Raw genomic sequence first — 12472 nt, forward strand, 5'->3', positions numbered from 1 at the left:
ATATGAATATACTATTAAAATACCTTTTTTTAAAAGGCGTTGAGGAAGTCTGAGTCCAGCTTTACCTCTCTTGAGCCATTTAAACAACAGTAGGCAGGAAGGGGCTCTTTTGCAATATTTGCCAACCTTATTGACAGGTTGATGGTTATCGAAAAGCACCAACAATTTAAAATGAAAACACACATTAAATATGACATCGGGTCTGGGAACACAGAAATGATTAAGATGTGGCCTCTGTTCTCAAGTCACTGCTATTGGTTCTTGTCCGTCTTGTGCTATCAGCCTAATCTGCTCCCATCAAATCTTTGTGCACAGGTAACCCAATAAAAACATGCCCATGGCTCTCTAGAATCCAAATGCCTGGGCCCAGCACACCATGCATACAACAGAGAGGCCTCTTCTGTCCCCAATGTTCCCCAGCAGTTGCCCCACCCCCAACCCCTCTGTGGCCCTGAGATGCTATCCCGCTCCTGTTGTGCTTCTGCCTCTCATCCCAGCACTGTAATCCCTGAACTCCAAGCCTTCCCTATTCACTCCAGGCCTCCACTATCACATCCTCCTGTGGCTTCTCAAAGGTTAACCAGAGCGCCATGTCTCGGGTCTTCATCAATCAGTATCAGACTGCCAGAGAGAGGGTGACGAACCCATGGTGGCAGTGCCTTACATCAGGGTCCTAATTAATATAACAAGCATCTAATAAATGCTTGAAGCTGAGGTGCAACAAGAAAAACTAGATTCCCTTAACCTGGACTTTTCACTTCTCTTTATAAACCCATCCTACAAAGCAAATATTCTCTTCTGGGAAACAACCCCAGAGAGCAGAATAAGCAAAGACCCTGCCTTGATTTAGCCTCACATGTACCTTAGCAAGAAAAAAACCAAACAAACACTTCACGAAGGCTCTCAAGGAGGGTATTTGGCTACAAGTTTTCTTCTTATCCCAAAACATTGTGAAATTTTGTGCAGAGGATACAGGGCCCAAAGGCATGGAAGGAAAACATGAAGGAAAAACTTAGATTGAAGAAGAAGAGAAGGAGGAGGAGGAGGAGAAATGAATTAAAAAGAGTGACATAGAAATTCTAAAATGTATGCCATATGGAAAGTGTGTCTTACATAAAAGCCATAGTGACTCTTCTTGCACAAGAGTGGCCGTGTATGTCAATGTGGGTTGCCATGCTGAGTTCTGGTTACACAATGAAATTTGTTTTGGAAGCAGGTGGCACCCTGAGCAATAATCTATTTTATCAGCAGAATGACTTATAGCAACCAGTCTAGCCAGTCAATGTGGAGCAACAGGGCTGAATTTGCTGTCTTATTTAATACAACGAAAAGCAAACAGGCAGTATAAAACAGTGACATTCAAAAATCAGACATGGTGTGCCCGAGATAGACAGTCCAGGGGGAGGAGCAGAATGAGCTGAGCCCTTATTGGCCTATCACCTAGAGAGAGTTACCAGGCTTCGGTACACAAGGAGGGAACTCAAGGAGGTTTAGGCAGTCTGCAATAAGTAGAATTGAGAGGCTGTGGGCATCAACGCTGGAGCTGGAGCAGAGTACCAGAGAGGAGACAGCTATTTGGGAAAAGGAGCCATGGAGGCCTGCAGAGCTCAGTCCAGTCTTCAGTGAACTAGCCTACACATATCAGGAAGCTATCCACAAGCAGGGAAGGAGAACACTCACTGTGGCTTGCACAAGATGGGGATCATTCTTGTTCCTACAAGTCAAGAGTTAGATTCTTGGTGGTCATACATGACCGTTAAAATGCCTGATCTTCGAAGAGTCTGGAAACCTCATTATTCATGACACAAATGGTCTCATCTCAGTAGCAGAGCAAAATTAGCCCTGCTATAAAGTCATATTATGATCTATTTAACAAACCTTAAAACCCAGTCCTGCCCCCACCCATTGGACAATCTCGAAAACAAGCAAACAAACAAACCAAACAAACAAACAAACAAAAAAACCCACCGAAGTGTCCAAGAATAATGAGAAGAAAATGTATAGAGAATAAAATTTAAAAATATCCCGTGTCTCACAAAGTGAAATTCTCACTGTTGTCAAATTGACTTTATTACTCAGGCATGCAAAAAATAAAAGAAAAGGGGAAACGGAAAAGAGCAATGCGTGGCAGAAATGGGGAAACCCACAAATTTAGAATGCTAGAGATTATAGTAGAGTTAACAGCAGGTAGAGGAGAGACACAGAAAAAGACCCAGCCAAATCTAGACCGTGAGAGGATGTGGCTCAGTTAGTAGGTCGCTTGCCTAGGTAACATGCATGAAGTCATGCATCTCATCTACAGCACCACATAAGAATAGGTGTGGTGTTATAGACCTTGAATAACAGCACATAGGAGGTAGAGGCAAGGGTCAGAAGTTCAAAGTCACCCTTCACCATAAGGTGAACTAAATGCCAGCTAGGCCACAAGGGACCCCGTCTTCGAAAAAAAGAAAAAATCCAAATCAAACTCATAGACCTTATAAAAGCATTGAGACTTTTTTAAACATATAAACATGTACACACATACCTGTACACACACATGTACATACATGTGATGAGTTAACAGCAGGTTAAATATTACCAAAAGGTAAAACAAGTTACTTTAAAACACCGAGTCAGAACTATGTGGCATGCAGGTCTGGGGAACCAGAAATAAGCAGTGAACAAGGACAGCATCAGGGGACTTGGGTGGGTGTACGCGACGGGTGTCCCTGAGGGAGGGAGAAAGGTAAGCACTGAAAGGATTCCTATCTGGAAGACCCAGGCTGTAAGAAATGTTACTGACTTCCAAGCAAACAACAGGCAAAATGCTATATATTGACATCTGAACCTACACAAAGGAGTTACAGGACCTTAATGACCCCAAAGCAACTTTTTTATTAAAATGACCTTTAAAAGATAGCAGACAACTTACAACAATAAAACTAAAAGCAACACACTGTGCAGTTCACGGCATGTATAAGTAACATGTATGACCAGAGCAGTGAGGATTGGAACTCAAGCCTCTCTCACAGTAAGCTCTACAAGTTCCCCAGTATTTACGCTGCTTGTTTAATGGTTCCTCTTTGAAAGGCTTCCCTCAGTGATCTAAAGGAACCTGAGGACATTTGTTCCAGTTGCTACTGATCCACCTCAACACTGACCCACAAATGTACACTTCTCCACAAAAGAATGGCATTAACTGAATTCAAAAATCTAATCAGGCAGTAGCTACGGCATTGCTTGATATAAAAATATAACAATTATTCTAGAAAGTTCTATTAGAAGAAATCATTTGAATGACAAAGAGTCCGTGCCTTTCTCTCATCTTTTTCTCCAGGCTCCTTTTGGGCATTCAATTATCCAGTAAATATTTATGAAGCCTCTACTGTGTGCCAGGCACTCTGCTGTAAATACAGTTTAACCAGACAGGAGAGCAAGCTTCTTCTCTACGGTGTAGAGTCCGGTATACTTACTCAACTCCTGTTTAATAATTGTTCCCCGAAAGATTCAAATCGGCTCCTAGCTCTTTGGCTTGCGGCTTCTAGGATTCCCCTAGTCTCTCTCCCTGAGAGAGCCGCTGGTTTAATATCTTTTCTTTCCCTCTGATTTCGTTCAGGGTGATCTTTTGCGAGGCTCTGAGAAAGGAATGAAACAAGGTTGTCTAAGCCAATTATGATAATCTCATTCCAGAATATTGCAACTGTTGCTGCAGCCAGGAGGATCACGTGACCTAGTAGTCCAGGGCAATGTGACCTAAAAGGAAGCAACTGTGAGGATTGCCCCAGCTCTGCTCTCCCAGTTAAAGGGACACAGCAGGCATTGTGGCTCCCCTGCTTCCTGCCAGCTCCAGCTGGCCAGGTGTCATCAGGTCCCCACCTACATAAACCACTAACATGGGATAGGGTTCTGTCACTCTCCTGCAAAGGCACATCTGCTTTGATTTTAATTGTGGGCAGGTTTCTTGCTGCCAGAAAGATTCAACCATTTGGAAAAAAAATAGACACATAGAAGAGAAGGACTTGGGAAGTCAGCTTTGCCAGTCAAGCAGGCTGAGGGCTGGCAGTGGAAGGGGCGGACTCGATGTCTTTCTGAAGCTACCTCAGGCCATAGGGGACTGCACATCCCTGACTCACTTTGAGCATGTTCACCACACTGCAAGGGCCTCACTTTCACTGAAAGTTGCTCCATCACTAAATGGATGAGTATATTAAGTTCCAAATAAAATCAAAGGAGGATCCCCGTGTTAGGTAGGATGTTGGCTGGGAACCTGTAACTACACAATACCTTTGGATTGATACATCATCGTATCATTGCTGCTTCAAAGAATCCCATATCACATCTGAACAGTTCTGAGCAGCAAATAATGACTATTCTCACTCCTAAAAAATTCAAGAGACTCCAAAAAACCACACCATGAAAAGTGGGCCAACCTGAGAGCCTCAAACCACTTACCCAGATTCAAATGATACTTTTTTTTAAAACAAGTTTTGAGGTGGACAGGACAGAAGTAGTGTAAACTTCTGGGCTTTGGTGTAAGGCAAGTTTAAGAGAAGACAGAGCAGGCAGCAGGTCTCCAGGATAGTGTGTCTTGAGAGCCTTGGGGAAGGCCCACATGGTAGAGCTCGTCACAAAAGAAGCAAAGCTCTTAAAGGCACACAGGACCCAGGCAAGGATGAGGAGACTCAGCAAAAATGAGCCAGGGCCCCCATACTCAGGTAAGGGATAGAAGCAGACTTCTAAAAAGATCACTTTTGAATTCTGGGCAATAGCTTAAAGATGGGTTAATTCAACATTCACTTGTTCATGACCCACTAAGAGTCTGTTTAGTACCAGGCATCTTACTAAGTGTTGTTGGCTGAAAAATGAAAGTGGCAGGCACAGATGTGGTTCTGATGAGCGAAGAACCCAGCGGATCTTGGCACGAGAGTGGGAAGAAGGACAAGGGATAATAAAGAAAATAGTAAGGACAGAAGAGGCCACATCACAGCACAGAGAGGACACCAGCTGCATGACGGTCAGGTCACTAAGGAGATATGAGCAGGCTGGAGGGGGACTGACAGTGGCTCCTGCCCTGATCAGTAGCAGCTTCAGGAATGGAATTGCAGGGCTTGGCTTACTGATCCGAAGAATGGAATCAGAATCCAAGACTTGTTTGTCTGGCCCCAGAGGGTGACGTGGCATTATAAACATGGCATTTCTAAAGCACATGATTCACTATCTGGCTTTCTGATAGAGAAAAGATGTATTATTATTATTTTCTCCTCTACTAGAGATAATCCAACTTGGGCATGATGTCCCATTATGTAACCTCAGTCTTCAGGAGGTAGAAGCAGAAGGATTGGGAAGCCAAGCTCACCCTGAGCTACATAATTAGCTCAGGACTCGCCTGGGCTGCGTAACCCCATCTCAAAATAAATATAAGTAAATAAATAAAATAGAGTAGGTAAGTGTGAATAAATGGGCCTGTCATGTCCTGGACACACACACACACAAAAAAAAAACCTTTAGGAGAGATATCCACTCCTGAAACTTCAAGAATGGAGAAAACTATCTAAACAAATAGGTCAGCATAGAGTCAATCTGGCTATTGTCTGCTCCAAAGAACCAAAGTATTTTCCCATCTGATCAACTCTCTGACCTTGTCTGCCCTAAGCCCAGGAGAGCCTTGCCTTCTCGGTGCCATCTTTGGTCACTGTGCCCTGAAGAGCACCTTCTGTAATCTCTTCTGCTCACCTTCTACACCTCACTTGTCTCACCTAAACTCAGACGGTGAGCATCGCAGAAACCCTAGTAACCCTTAGGAAAGCCAGAAACCCTAGTAACAATCAGAGAGGCTTTCTAGGTGGAGGTCCACAATCGTACCCATGGTGAAAGCTACCTCCCCTTGAAAGGAGCACGGAGAACACCTGGCCAGGAGTCAAAGGAGCATGGCAGACTGACCCAGAGGGAACACAGAGCCACAGAGCTGTGCCAAAGCCAGTGTGAAGTGGCCAGCCTGGAGTAGCCAGTCTGAGGTGGCCAGTCTGGTGTGGAGAGTTGCAGAGAAAGTCAGAACCAGATGAATAAGGCACAGTAAGAGGTTTGACATCTTAAAGTTTGTTACGTATGATATGAATACTGTGGTGGAGTCTGCATCTCTCTTACCTCATCAGATTAGGTAAGAGCCAACAGACAGGTAGGGCTACAGCTGTGAGCAATCCGGAAGGAGGAGTGGGCAGTGGCCTAGGAGCTTTGATGTTCCCAGAAGCGTGCCTGGAGCGAGTTGGCAGCACCGGAGGTTGTGGGCAGTAGGTTTATTTTGTAAGCTCCCTTTATCCAGCACTTACTACATGCCAAGCACAGGTCTGGGCACACTATAGACACTGTCACAGGCTGGCCTCTCAGCCATGGACCAGGAGGGAAAACAGTGCACACCAGGGAGCTTGAGTAGGACTTTCACACAGGGAAACACTTAGACAGATCCAGAAATTATTGAAACAACAAAAGGCTTGTGAGGCAACCAGAGATTAGCAAGAACACAAACTATGCTCCCAAGGTCTGGACAGATGGAGCCAACTGTGACAGAGGAGGCAAGCTGCCAAGAGGAACCTGATTACAGAGCCACCGCCCAACAAGAAGAGCAGAGCCTGCCTTTCCTCTCTCAACGCTCTAAACACCATCCAGCCTCCTGATGAGCCCCAAAGCAAGCTTCGAGGGAGCCTGAGCCATCACTTCCCCGGTGGACAGTGTGCAGCAGGGAAGGGGACAGAGGATCTGATCCCAAAGATGCAAATGAGGGGCCCATCCTTCCCACAGCCACACAAGCCAGGAACTACTTATAAGTCTACCTTCCAGATGGGGAAACTGAGGCACAGAGTGACATCCAGGTGAACGTAGCTAAGGTGAATTCAGATCTTCCTGACTCCAGGGCACATGCCCCTAAGTCTTACATAGCCTGGTAACGAGGGCTGGGATATCACATCCTCAGCCTGAGTGAACAGGTCCTTTTAGGAAGGCCCTCCGCCAGAAGAGCACAGAGCACTGTCACTCAGGTGGAGTTAACTGCAGAACTGAAGGATTCATTGGGAGATCAGAGCTCCCCACCCCCAACACACACACACACACACACACACACACTCAGACATGCACACACATACACTCACACACAGGCACACTTGCAAACACATATACACACACACATTCATGCGCACACATGCACACCTTTACAGCAGAATGTCTGAGACACCAGTAAGGGCTGTGGAGCTCCTCCTACATTTGCCTCTGCCTTAACCCTCTCTGACCTAGTTCACCCACCCGGAAATGCCGATTAGCTTCGTTGCATTTACTGATTGTATCATTCGAACGGGAATGAAACAATGTATACAAAATCATTAGCACTGCTGGCCACTGGTGGGACTCGCTCAGTAGCAGCCATTGTTATGCCTAGCTGAGAGGGCTATGGATACCCCCATAGTTCTTCGACAGTCTCAAAAGATCTCAGTTGGACCTGAGCTTAAATCCCAGAAAAGAGTTTTTTCTCCAGACTTTCAAAGGTCACACAAACCCTTCCAGTTTGCTTTCTCTGGTCAGGACAGGCTGAGTTAAGGTGCAGCAATAAGCAAATCCAATTTTTAAGACAGCAGAGGTTAATTTGGCCACATGTTGCATGCTTGTTGGGCAAAAGCTTCTTACAGAGCTGTACTCATGCAGATAACTGAGCAAGCCAAGCAGAAGGAAGCCATGTACTGGCAGACACCTCCCTGGTTCTCACAGTGTGAATTCTGACCTCTTCATCCACTTATCAGTTCTGTCCACATCTTACTAGCTACAATAGTCCAATCAAGTATGTGGGGGTGGGGAGCAACCAGAATGACCTCCAGAACAACCAGGGGCAATTCTGGTAGGACTGAGATGATTAGAAGGCCTTAATATGGTTGAAGAAACGCCAGAACCTCTAAGAAGCCAGGCAGTTGCACACGCCAACATGGGGCAAGTCGTCATCTTTGCTGGGCTCAAAATGGCACCTCTGAAGATAACAAGTTGCTTAGGAAAAATCTTTTGTTCCTGAATATTGCTTAAGACTTGAATCTCTGAAATTTGCCATTGTTCTTGAAAGATGCTGGGTAAGGTTTTTGGTGAAAGTCAGATGCTTGCAGGAATGAAAGGCAAGTAAGCATTCTGTCCCACAGAAGGATCCTAGCAGACTAGAATACCTGCAACGGGACTGTTCTACTCTTGTATGAGTTATGCTGGCTTATGGAACAATTAGAAGCCCAGCATAAAGGCTCAGCTTGATTTGACAGCCTATACCCTTCTAACTTCCTCTCTACTCACCGGTTATGTTTCTCTTGATGTCTTCTGCAGGCTTGATTCTTTAATTCTATCCTACATACTCTATTTATCTGACCAGGAACTTCGGTATCATCCTAGGTTTCTTCCCATAACCAATCCAAGTTGAGATCCATCAGTGATGCCTCCTGATGTGCCAAGAACACATCATTCACCTCTCTCCCCTTCCTCCTGCTCTAGCCTAACCACCCACGTCTCTTGTCTGGGAGGCCAACAGCTTAAACATGGATCCCCCACATCTAGTTCTGCCACTCTCTGCCTTCCAAGTATCCCCTCCTCACATCAGCCAGAACAACCATTTAAAGAGGCCACACAGGCTATGTCAGACACGCATCTCTCCTTACCCCTATTCCAACTGACTAAAATGTACTCAATCATCCCCTACACACTAATGTCTTAAACGTATTTTCCACTGCCTGTCAATGTTCACCTTTACCTAACTCCTTAACTCCCCATCCTCGCTTTCTTCTCATCCTTTCTCTGAAGTTAGCTGCTGGGGCCTCTAGTGTTAGTTTGAATGAGGAATGGTCCCATCGTCTCGGGCATTTGTACTCTTGGTTCCCAATTGGTGATGTCACTGGAGTGAGAGGTGTTAGACGGTACAACCTTGCTGGAGGAAACTCATCAGTTGTAAAGGCTCCCAACCATTCCAGTTTGTTCATTTAGCTTCAAGGTTGTGATTGGTGATGTGAGATCTCAACTTCCTGCTCCGACTGCTACCCTTCCCTCCATGAGAGCCTCAAAGCCCTCTGGAATAATATTCCCAAATAAACCCTTCCTACTGTGGTTGCCTCGACTGCAGGGCTTTACTGAAACAACAGAAAATAACTAATACATCCTCTTCCAGTTCCTCAAGAAGGACACATGTGCACTTCCTGAGCACTCTGCTTCTTCTCACAATGGAGGAAGATGGCAGTGGACTTCCTGTCTACTCCACACCCCTACCAGCATCTGGAGACAATGTAAATACAAAAGAGACAAGGCGCTAGGTTCACAGATGTGAGCATGACACAAGGTGAGTATGAGGGAATGGGCTGTCTCAGCCATGAGCAAAACCAACAAGAAGACGGGATCTGATCACTTTTGCCCAATAATCATGAAAGGACTTTCCAAATACTTAAAGGAAGAACAAGACGTGGCCAGAGATGGTTGTCTTAGTCAGGGCTCTCTAGTGTCACAGAACTTGTGGGTAGTCTCTATATAGTAAGAGAATTGGTTGATGACTTACAGTCTGTAGTCCGACTCCCCAGCAGCAGCTGTGAATGGAAGTCCAAGGATCTAGCGGTGGCTCTGTCCCATGAGACAGGCAGGGAGGCAGGCAAAAAAGAAAGACTCTTCCTTCTTCCAATGTCCTTATATAAGTCTCCAGCAGAAGTCGTGTCCCAGATTAAAGGTGTGTACCACCATACCTGGGTCTGGGACTCGCTTTGTCCCAGGTGACCTTGAACTCAGAGATCTCTTTGCCTTAAGCTCCTGGGATTCGTAGCCACTTTTCCTCAAGATCTCCATACCAAGATCCATGGTCAGAAACTTTTATCTCCCAGCCTCAAGATCAGGATCAAAGGTGAGCCTTCCAATTCTGGATTATAGCTCATTCCAGATATAGTCAAGTTGACAACCAGGAATAGCCATTACAATGATCTTGTTTTATCCCCTGTCTCCCAGCATTGGCCTTCGTCAAAGGCCTTTCACAGAAAGGAAGGTCAGAACTACTTTGCATATTTTCTGTTTCTAATGAGTTCAAAGAAAACTGGGACTTCACTCACTCAGTCTAATTAGGAAAATTAACCAAATTTAACCAACACTCACTTTTTTTTAGCATACTTCTGAGAAAATATGGTTTTATCATTTTCAAAGACACAGAAAAGCTCAAGATTTTTCTCTTGGGAAATGTATTCACTTTGCCATTAAAAACACACTCTACGCAACTGTCGTTGGCTTTTAAGTTACAAACTCCCAAAGAAATAGTTTCCAAAGTAATGAGTTACTCATCAACCAACTTGTCACTCACAGTGAAGAATATGCCCGTCTCTTTACACAAATCAGATATTAAGGGAAATGTGACCACGAAGTCAAAGCACAGTGGTGTGGTTTTAGTCAGGTCCAGTTTAGCTATTGAAGAAATAAGTTTCATAGATACGAGAAACAAAGCTGTAAGAACAAGGTTCTGGGAATATAGAAACAAGGTTTTGGTGGTCAGAGTGACCAGGCTTAGTTGAGACCAGCCAAAACAAACAAAGCTGTTCTCGGAAAAAGACCCCCTACACCTCCCTGTGGTGAATTAAGAGGGATGGCCGGGGGCATTCGTCTTGTGCCGCTAGAGGTGAAATTCTTGGACTGGTGCAAGACAGACCAGAGCGAAAGCATTTGCCAAGAATGTTTTCATTAACCAAGAATGACAAGGAAAATTGGATCTTCTTAGTGATACCAATATGATGGACTTTGCTATGGATGTTTACAGAAACCTTTATGATATCCCTCATGCTTTAAGAGACCAAGAAAAATCACCAGATGTGTCAGCCTGACATTCCGACCACCCAGTTCTGTCCCCTTTCCCAGGAACTTTTCGAGGCCAGGTGCAGAGCAGGATGAGGAAATTGGCTAATTAAGCCAAAAACAGCCCGTTGGGGTGAACCAACCAATGCCTGAAGAGATTCTTTGTCCTGTGTTCCACCAATGAGAGTAAGCCAGCTAGCCCTGTTGCTGAGGTCTGCCCTCTGTGAAGTATAAAAGATGTGTGCTTTTTGAGTTTGGGGTTGACTCTCCCTACGTGGATGAGCAACCCCATGCCCATGGATCAATAAACCTCTTGCCATTGCATCGGTCCGTCGTCATATTGTGTTCTGTGGGTTGCACTCCTGAGCTAAGACCACTTTGGGGTCTTACAACACTATCACTCACTGTGTTAAAAAGTCATCTCCCACACAGAAGCAGAGACAGGGGAACGGGTGTTTCATTATCCAACATCATGTGTGACTTCAGGCCACAGTTCCCTCTCTACCTGATCTTGCCACGCTCCCAACTTCACTCAGGGGGGAGACTGTGTCTACCTCATTGCACATTCATTGTCTGTGATGATACAATGTATCTTTATCAATGACACTATAGTTGCTACATGGAAAGGCTCTCCCCAGTTCTTTTCCTGTGCCCCTGCTACATTTCCACCAGTCACCCATAAATTCCATACAGAACTGTAGAAATCCTCCTAACTCCAGTCAACAGACAGGCAAATAAATGTCAATACCAGTGAGGTTGGATTTTTTTCCTCTGGGTTATTTGTAAGTGAATTCCTTAGAGTAGTCCATCTGTAGATCTGGGTCACTTTGTTTATTAACTATTGAGCAAATACAATGTAGACCAAGAATTAATGATTATCTAAAGCCTTAGCAGTTGCTCAAACCCTGGAATGAGTGGAATTTTAGCTTCTCAGAGATAAATCTTACCTAACCCTCATGTCTACAGAGTTAGAACAAGCCCATGTATATACAGTGAATTTTAAATAATGATAATAGTACCTAAAATAAAATCGCCTGTTTAACAAAATCAGCCCTATGCATTTAGCCAGAGTTACTCTCAGACAAATTGTAATTAAGCAGAACAATTAATTGGCCTCACACATTACTGGCAAACTGGTATTATTCTAAAACCATGGTGGCACATCTCATATCCTGTTATTATTAGGAATGTGCTTTGGCATGACAGCAGGTAAAGCTGCTCAGACCTGTCCCAAAGTATAATTATTCTGAACTCATGTTTACAGCCTAAACAGCTATACATCTATATTTTGTGAAGGAATGTTGATGCAAATTCAACTTATGCAATTTGTTTTTTTTAATTCTACCGAACTGTCATCTATCTATCTCTCCTCCCTTTCTCCCCTCTCCCACCCATCCCCCCTTTCTGCATCAGCTCAACAAAGCTAATAACAATAATAAAATAATAATTAATGATAATACTTTATGCTGTGATAAGGGATTAGATTTAAAATATGTCATGTGTATAATCCCAGAACTCAGGAGAATTACTAAGAGATCTATAGGGGACTGGAGAGATGGCTCAGAGGTTAAGAGCACTGGCTGCTCTTCCAGCGGTCCTGAATTCAATTCCCAGCAACCACATGGTGGCTCATAACCATCTGTAATGGGGTCTGATGCTGTCTTCT

The 12472-nt window shown here is 44.5% G+C and overlaps 1 protein-coding gene across 5 annotated transcripts in view; it reads right to left on the reverse strand.

Moving 5' to 3' along the window:
* The window catches only part of Gpam (glycerol-3-phosphate acyltransferase, mitochondrial), a 64032-nt gene that overhangs the window by 36484 nt on the left and 15076 nt on the right, over window positions 1-12472 (reverse strand). The window contains exon 1 of one of the 5 annotated variants that reach the window (XM_087551725.1): window positions 3456-3586. The gene's annotated coding sequence lies outside the window, so the exon portion shown is untranslated. 5 annotated transcript variants of the gene reach the window in all.

Source organism: Rattus norvegicus, chromosome 1 (assembly GCF_021556685.1).
Source record: "Rattus norvegicus strain SHRSP/BbbUtx chromosome 1, alternate assembly SHRSP_T2T, whole genome shotgun sequence".
NCBI classification, from domain to species: Eukaryota; Metazoa; Chordata; class Mammalia; order Rodentia; family Muridae; genus Rattus; species Rattus norvegicus.